This window comes from Balaenoptera musculus, chromosome 21 (genome assembly GCF_009873245.2).
Source record: "Balaenoptera musculus isolate JJ_BM4_2016_0621 chromosome 21, mBalMus1.pri.v3, whole genome shotgun sequence".
Taxonomy (NCBI): Eukaryota; Metazoa; Chordata; class Mammalia; order Artiodactyla; family Balaenopteridae; genus Balaenoptera; species Balaenoptera musculus.
The window spans coordinates 34,239,532-34,247,592 of record NC_045805.1 but is presented as its reverse complement, the minus strand read 5'-3'; positions in this window follow the sequence as shown (position 1 = coordinate 34,247,592).

The window sequence follows — 8,061 nt, the reverse complement described above, 5'->3', positions numbered from 1 at the left end:
TCAGAGTCTCAGTGGAGTGTTTTTAGAGGTATACTGTGGTTGGGTATTAGATCCTTTTCAAGCTATTATTCATCCGCTCAATTGTCATTTAGTCCTGCAAAAAAGAAAAGCTGTTTAAGATTTATCCATGTTTTTAATTTAACAGAAAGAAGTTTCCAAAGGTGTTTTTACTACAAGGAAGCATATGTTCTTTTAGGAGGAGTTACTAAAATGCTTGTAGACACTTTCCGAGTGTTTGTTTTTGTGATTTATGCGCTTTGAGAGAGTGACCTAGGCCAGGAGGTGATGTCAGTGTCAGGGTGGGAATTTGTCCTGTTTGCTGGAGCCGCGATTCTCCTCCTGCTGTTCACCCCGGGTGCCTGGTAAAGGGACAGTGGTCTCGGTGCCCTCCTGAGAAGAGGCTCTGTTGACTACTTGTGACCTTGGCCATGACCAATCACAATGAGCTCAACCTAGAGTCACCAGCAGGGGGTCCAGATGCTGAGAAACGTGGGCAGCTTTGTGGCCTGTGGAAGGAGCCCGGGACCCGTGGTTTCGGCCGCGTGCCGGGCACGCCTGAGCCTCCCGTAGCCCTCCTGCACTTAACTTGGTGCAGGTGTGTCCTCCAGCGCTGTTGAAGCTGCTCTCCCTGGCAGCCTGCCCTCCTGTCCTAGTCCTCTCCCTCTTAAAATAGTTACAGCCCCAGAGGCTCTGACAGAGTGACTCCTGATCGCGGTAGATTTCTTTTACTGTGACGTCATTCCTAGACAAGAGCCGTCTGCTCTGAAGCTTGGCGGGGTCTTCAGGGAAGTGGAGAGGAACCTTTTCTCTGGCTCCCCTTCATCCACATGCGGTTTTTAATAGGTAACTGTGCGGCTAGACTTACATTATCTAACAGGATGCCTTTTGATTGGGAGCCTAATGCATGTGCTCAGTGATCACACTTCTAGAATGTTCTCTTTCAGAAGGAACTCTTGCAGGAATAGGATTTGACACATTGAGTTCCGGATGAAAGGAGCAGTGAGCAGAGGAGTGTCTTCAGTGCTGCCTGTCTTGGACACAAGTGTATGGTAATAGGATCTGGTCCTCGGCAGGAATGCCGATTGCTTCTGGAAATGCTGGGACGGCTGTTACTATTTAGCATGTATTAAGCACCCCCAGAGCCATACAATGCACAAAGAAAGCATAGTTCCTACTCTCAAAGAGCCCACATGCTCAAATTAGGCGGGACAGAGCCTGGGCCGCGACTTGCACACTGAGTAAACCTGCAGAGCAAGGAATAGAAGGAAGGAAAGGAAGACAAATGGGGAGGGTCGGGGGTCACCCGTGGGCTGCTTTCTGTCCATCTGGGCTTCCGCCTTGTAGGATTCGGGCAGCCGGCAGTGCCACGGGGCCCTGCTTCCCTGTCTCTTCCAGCAGCTGGGGAAGTGATGGAGGTAAGAGGGGGATGGCCCCCAGGGCCTGATCCACAGCCCCAGGTCTCTGGGACGATTCCCCACACAGGGAAGGAGATCAGGAGTTTCACCTGCACCTGGAAAGGGACTGTTAATTAGTCTATAAAGGAGGAAACTTGATACCGCATAAAAGTAAGGAGCTTCTTTCTCCACAGAGTGATGTCTGGATAGAAACCTGCACTTGGGTTCCCGATTTTCTCTCCCTCTTAAACTAATACACGATTGAACAAGTTACTTCATCCCCAATCTGGCTGGGGATGTCGAGTCAACAGTTGTATCAGTTAGAGAAGTGCTCTGAGCTTCTCTGAAGAAAGGCGTTTCGAAGGTCAGCTCAGCATGACTGCAGCCCAGAACGGTGTCAGAAGGACAGGAATCAGAGGCAGCTAACAAGGCAAGCTCGGGTATAGGAGATTAATAAAAGGAGGATGTGGTATGAATCTGTGAGTCATTTTCCCTTTGTAGTCAACCTCATCCCATCTCTGACTAAGGTTCCGGGTCTCGTTCACGGCTCCACAACTAAAAGGGACTTGGAGAGATCCCAACAGAGAACCTCAAAAATGATTAAAGGGTTGAAAGATGATGCCTATAATAAGATGTTAGGGAACATCTATTATTTAGGCTGAAGGGAAAAAAATGACCAGGGGACTCTTGAATTGTTATTCCAGTATCTGTGTGCCTCTGGACCAGGGGATGATGGCCAATTAGTATCCAGTTCTATTGAGGATGTAAGGGTTTGGTCCAGTAAGGGTTAGGTTAGAACCGTGGTCCTCAATGTGTGGTCCTAGTACCCTCAGCATCAGTACCACCTGGGAGCTTGTGAGAAATGCACATTCTCAGGCCCCACCCAAGACCTGTTGATTCAGAAACTGTGCAGGTGGGACCCAGCAATCTGTGTTTTAGCTAGCCCCCCAAGTGATTCGGATGAAGCTGGAGGACCACTAGATGAGGTACAAAGAAGAGTATTACAAAATGGGGAATTTGGGTACTGGAAAATATAAACGTTTTTCCTGAAGTCATCTAAAAATGGGTTTATATTTGTTTGCAGTGTCTTCAATATTCTGTCTGAAGTCAGGAGTTAAGTGACCTGTCACAGCCCCCTCTAGCCCTAACTTTGCTCTGGATTTCCTCTGTCACTGAGAGAAGACTAATAATTACCCAGGAGAATTTTGCAATTACTTTTCTGAACTCAGTACTTAAGACAGTGCCCATTTCAGATGAGGAGCAGATGAGATATTGTGATAGAAGTCACACTGTGTTATATCTCCTGCTTCTGCTCTATCACAGTGTCATTAAATAGACTGTCTGCTCCCCGTGTGACTTCTCAGCAGCCACCTGAGGGCAGGTTTGGGCAGCTGGGAAAATAGGGAGCCCCTTGATGTTGGCCCGTGACCCCTCTGTGCCGCAGACTGCTGTGACAGTCCCCATTTCAGGGGGGCTCTTCCCCATTTCAGAAGAAGCCTGGGGACAGGGGCAGTGTGATGCCACCCCATCTTCCCAACTCTGTCCCTTCCGCCTGCAGGATGCCATCCCTCGTGCCTGCACGGGGAGTTCCACCTGCCACCTGGAAGCTGGGGACAGGGGGACCTAAATATATTGTGGTAGTGGGTCTCCCTTAGAGCCGGAGGATAGGGACCTGTTTATCCTGTTGTTTTGTATCCGCAGCAAACAACCAACGGGACACCTAGTAGGCACTTAACACAAATACCTAGTGAATTATTCCGTTGCACCGTCCAAGGCCACAGGTGCTCCGCCCTTGCCTGTGTAATTAATGATCTCGAATCGGGGAGCTGGCAGTTCTGACCCTCCCCAGTCCAGGTACTTACTCCTGAGTCCCTCTGCTCCCCCCGCAGCCCCCCATTTTGCACATAATAAAAATGCATCTTAATTTAGTTGTCTTTGCCCTTTTGTGTATTTTTCCTTTGTACTTTTGCTTGAAGGAGTTGTCTGGGGTTGAAAAGAAACTACGGAGAGTGTGTGTGTTACACTTTGTATAGCGTTTAGGACAATCAGGGCTTCCTGTGATCAGAGTGAAGAAAGGGTTCTCTGAGGACATGTTTTGCCAGTGCTGCCTAGAAAGTGTCACACCAGGATCGCACTGTTGTCCCCAGAGAGGCCACGTCCTGCCTTGGCTCGGCTCTGAGGCCCTCAGAGCTCAGCGCTGGGAACGGGGATAGTGGCATCCTTAGCTTTTATAGCTGTTCTTTATCACACATTTGCAGAGTATTCAACATTCCTTCAAGTGAGGGCAGTCTGGCATAGACTCGTTTGCCTTGTCATGGGAGACAGAGGGTGAAGGTGGCAGGTGAGTATTCCAAGGCTGTCACTGAGTCTTCAGACCTCGTTATGTTGGAAAAAACTGACTTCTCAGACATGAGGCCGCGTGTACTGTCACGTTCTACATCTGTGTCCACGCACAGAGTATGTGAGACCTGGTCCCTGTGGTGGTTGCACACAGAGAAGACAGGTTTGTCTTAGTGATTCAGAGAGCAGAGACGACTGACTTCTAGCGCCCTGGATCAGTCTCTGAATAGAAAATACTATCTTTAAAACCCCTGAACTCTCAATAACTATATATCCAGTAGAGGAAATCCAAATGGCTGCTTGATTTGGTTCTTCATGGTAGCAGGCAAAAGGCTATTTTCATTTCTGTACAAAGAGAAATGACAAAATAGTCTTCTTCGGTATTTCGCCCTGGCAAAAGTAATTTTGTTTCTAAAATCAGTCATATCTAGTCCACAGATGTGTCATTAAAAATGAGAGTGATGGGACTTCCCTGGTGGCGCAGTGGTTTAAGAGTCTGCCTGCCAATGCAGGGGACACGGGTTCGAGCGATGGTCCGGGAAGATCCCACATGCCGCGGAGCAACTAAGCCCGTGCGCCACAACTACTGAGCCTGTACTCTAGAGCCCGTGAGCCACAACTACTGAGCCTGCATGCCACAACTACTGAACCCACGTGCCACAACTACTGAAGCCCGCGCGCCTAGAGCCTGTGCTCCGCAACAAGGGAAGCCACCGCAATGAGAAGCCCGTGCACCGCAACGAAGAGTAGCCCCAGCTCGCCACAACTAGAGAAAGCCTGTGCGCAGCAACAAAGACCCAGCGCAGCCAAAGATTAATTAATTAATTAATTTAAAAATTTTTTAAAAAAATGAGAGTGGTTAAATGGTTTGGGATTAACTTTGTCTCATGGTAGTTGTTGAGTCAAAAAATTTAATGTCTTCGAAAGGACAGGAAAAAAAACTCCTTAGCTGGTTATTAGACTACACAAGAATTACTCACCTAATAATTCAATAAAAGATCCCCAGAGACAACCAAGTAAGGTACAGGTTAAATAATTTATGGTGTTGCCATATAATGCAACACACTGCAGCCGTTTGAAATGATGATGTTGGATGTACATGGAGTAAAACTATCAGGTTACAGAAAACGTGTATCACCTCATTTTTTGAATGGAAGGCATTTTTAAATGGGCCAGTGGCTTTAATTCCTGTTTTAAAAGGAAGGCATTTATATGTACATGAAAAAAGAATGCAGTGCACCAAATATAAACAATAGTTACGTGTAGGAAATGAGCTCACGCATGATGTTTTTCCCCTGGCTTTTTGGTTACCTGTATTTTAGACTTTTTTTCTTCAATGAGCATATATTACTTATGTAATAATGAAAAACTTTCTTTTCAAAAAGGAACTATTGTAATTAATTTCTTTTTAATAAACTTATTTATTTATTTATTTTTGGCTGCGTTGGGTCTTCGTTGCTGCGTGCGGGCTTTCTCCAGTTGCAGCGAGCGGGGGCTACTCTTCGTTGCGGTGCACGGGCTTCTCATTGCGGTGGCTTCTCGTTGCGGAGCACGGGCTCTAGGCACACGGGCTTCAGTAGTTGTGGCACGTGGGCTCAGTACTTGTGGCTCACGGGCTCTAGAGCACGGGCTCAGTAGTTGTGGCGCATGGGCTTAGTTGCTCCGCGGCATCTGGGATCTTCCCGGACCAGGGATCAAACCCGTGTCCCCTGCATTGGCAGGAGGATTCTTAACCACTGCGCCACCAGGGAAGCCCTGTAACTCATTTTTATTTTGACTTCTATATTTTATTTAATTCACCAGTGGCCTCCCAGTGGCTTACATAATTAATGCCTACCCTGTGGATAAAACTAGTGCACCAAAGTATACACAAAAACAATGGTCATTTTGCAGTGGTGGGCTAGGAGCATTGTTCCTTGCCTTACTTTCTCCTTTTCCATATTTACCAAAAATTTTATATGCACGCATATTATTTTTACAATGGAAAACCGTAAGGCAGAGACTTGAGATCTTGTTTCTTGGGAAGAGACCCACATAGGCTGATGTGTAGCAATTACCAGTGAAGGTTGATCCTGTTAATTCTGCAGTGTGAAGGGCATTCAGCAGGGGTCTGCCGTCACTACTGGGTGCTCTGGAGGTTCCGTGAACTCTCACATGAATGTCAAATTGGCCAGGGTCTCAGGTTCAGTGTTTTGTGGAGAGCGAAGACAGGGAGCTGGGGAATCCAGCATATTTTAAAAAGTCATTAAAATGGTATGCCTAGTGTTACGATTACCCACTTAAGTTTTGTCAGGGGCCATCCTTCTGGATCGTGGATCCAGAGTAGTGGGTGGTGGAACCATGTGCTGGGGGCCTCGGGTAGTGTTTCCACAGTACTTAGCTGTGTGGTATCTGCATGTATCTCAGCAGCGTTTACTGAGGTGAGTGATGGCCCTGTAGGAGAGCACCGGCTGTCTCAGTTACTTCTGCCACACGCTGCCAGGATGTCCTTGTGGCCTTAATCAGAAGGCTGTTTTGGGGAGCTGCTTTGGTACGGGTGGCCGTTGATTTAAGAAAGTCTTGAGCAGAAGCAGGAGACCTCCCTTTCTACTCGCTTTGTATGGTGAGTCGAGAGGGTAAGTCCTTTTGATGGTTATGTAAAGGGTCTCTCATTTCATCTATTCCTAAGCCTCGGACCAAATGCGTGGATCCATCCCCAGGTTCACTTGAAGACGGAGGTCTGGACTGAGATTCAGTTGAATCCACTGTCAACAGGACTGATACCTTAAGCTTAATTTAAAGCCAAAGAGCCTTGAGAAACCAGAAGGAATCTAGGATCCTGTACAACCACGTTTTGACCTAGTCTTTGGTTCAGAACCTTTGTTACTCATCAGGAGTGTTTCCTGGAATCCTGAGAACTGAGAAAGCTGGTTTTTCAAGTTTCCTTCCTACTGTTTTCATCCTTACAAGGAGCGTTCTTCTCCTCATCCTCTTTGTCTCTTTCTCCTGCACTTATACAGTAGGAATCATCTCGTAATCCTCCTCCACACTCTTGCCTCCCCAAGGAAGTAAAGACACATCCCCCATGGGTTCATCTTCACTTTCTCTGGGCAGGGGAGGGGAAAAGAGCAGTGGGTGAACGGTTTAACCCAGATAGTCAGATAGTCAGTGGATGGAACCCTGTTCCCAGTGAGGACTGTGGAGACCACTTCCGCACATCCTTGCCACCAAGCGGTTCCAACTTCAGTGAGACACAGAGCTATCCGCACACAGTGAGAGCAGAGATGTGTATCAAGATGAATAAGCAGGTGGTCACAGTTTGATTGATAGAAGGCTTTGCCAGTTGAGTGGCACGAAGGAAGAAAGAGAGCATCCTTTTAAAAGGGATAAAGCAGGGACTTCCCTGGAGGCGCAGTGGTTAAAAATCTATCTGCCAATGCAGGGGACACAGGTTCGAGCCCTGGTCTGGGAAGATCCCACATGCCGCAGAGCAGCTAAGCCCGTGCGCCACAACTACTGAAGCCCACGTGCCTAGAGCCCGTGCTCTGCAACAAGAGAAGCCACCGCAATGAGAAGCCCGCACACCACAACGAAGAGTAGCCCCTGCTCGCCACAACTAGAGAAAGCCCGCGCGCAGCAACGAAGATCCAACACAGCCAAAAATAAATAAATAAATTTATAAAAAAATAAAAAATAAATAAAAGGGATAAAGCAGATAAAAGTATTTCGTGAAACTATAAGCTACCTTAGAAAAGGCAGGAAACTGGTGGCTGTCGAGGGAAAGGGTGGCTTTTGTAAGAGCAAGAGGAGAATGAATCTTGGTTTAAAAATTTGGACTGAGTTTCTTCCTTTTTGTTTTTTTCTTTGTTCATTCCCTTTTTGTTTTGTTTGTTTTTGCCTTTACTCTGAAGATTAAAAGCAAAAATGAGAGGGTACGGATGTACTCAACGTAGTGAGGTGGTTGGGAGTTATAAATGAGCTCATCTACTATCATAAAGGTTTAAAAAAAAAAAAAAAAAAAAGAGGGATTGCTTTCAACTTGACCTGAAATTAAAGTGGTGGCCGGAGCGGGAAGAGAGGCTCGCTGAGTTGTTCTGTCACTCTGTGCCTCAGCCTGCTGTGCAGACTTGAGGATCCCTGGGGACCCGGCAGGCAGTGCGTCCAGCCTCACACCTCGTCTGTCAGGCCTGATTTTTGCCATCTCTACTTTTGTTTACATTCGTTTGATTTTTCCTTGATCTTTAAGTCATAGTGTCTTCAGGCTCTGTGGGCCTTGTCAGTAACAATTAAGGAAATCCAGAATTTTTACTTGAAGAAAAATGACGACGCCTAATCCAGAAGAGACTTC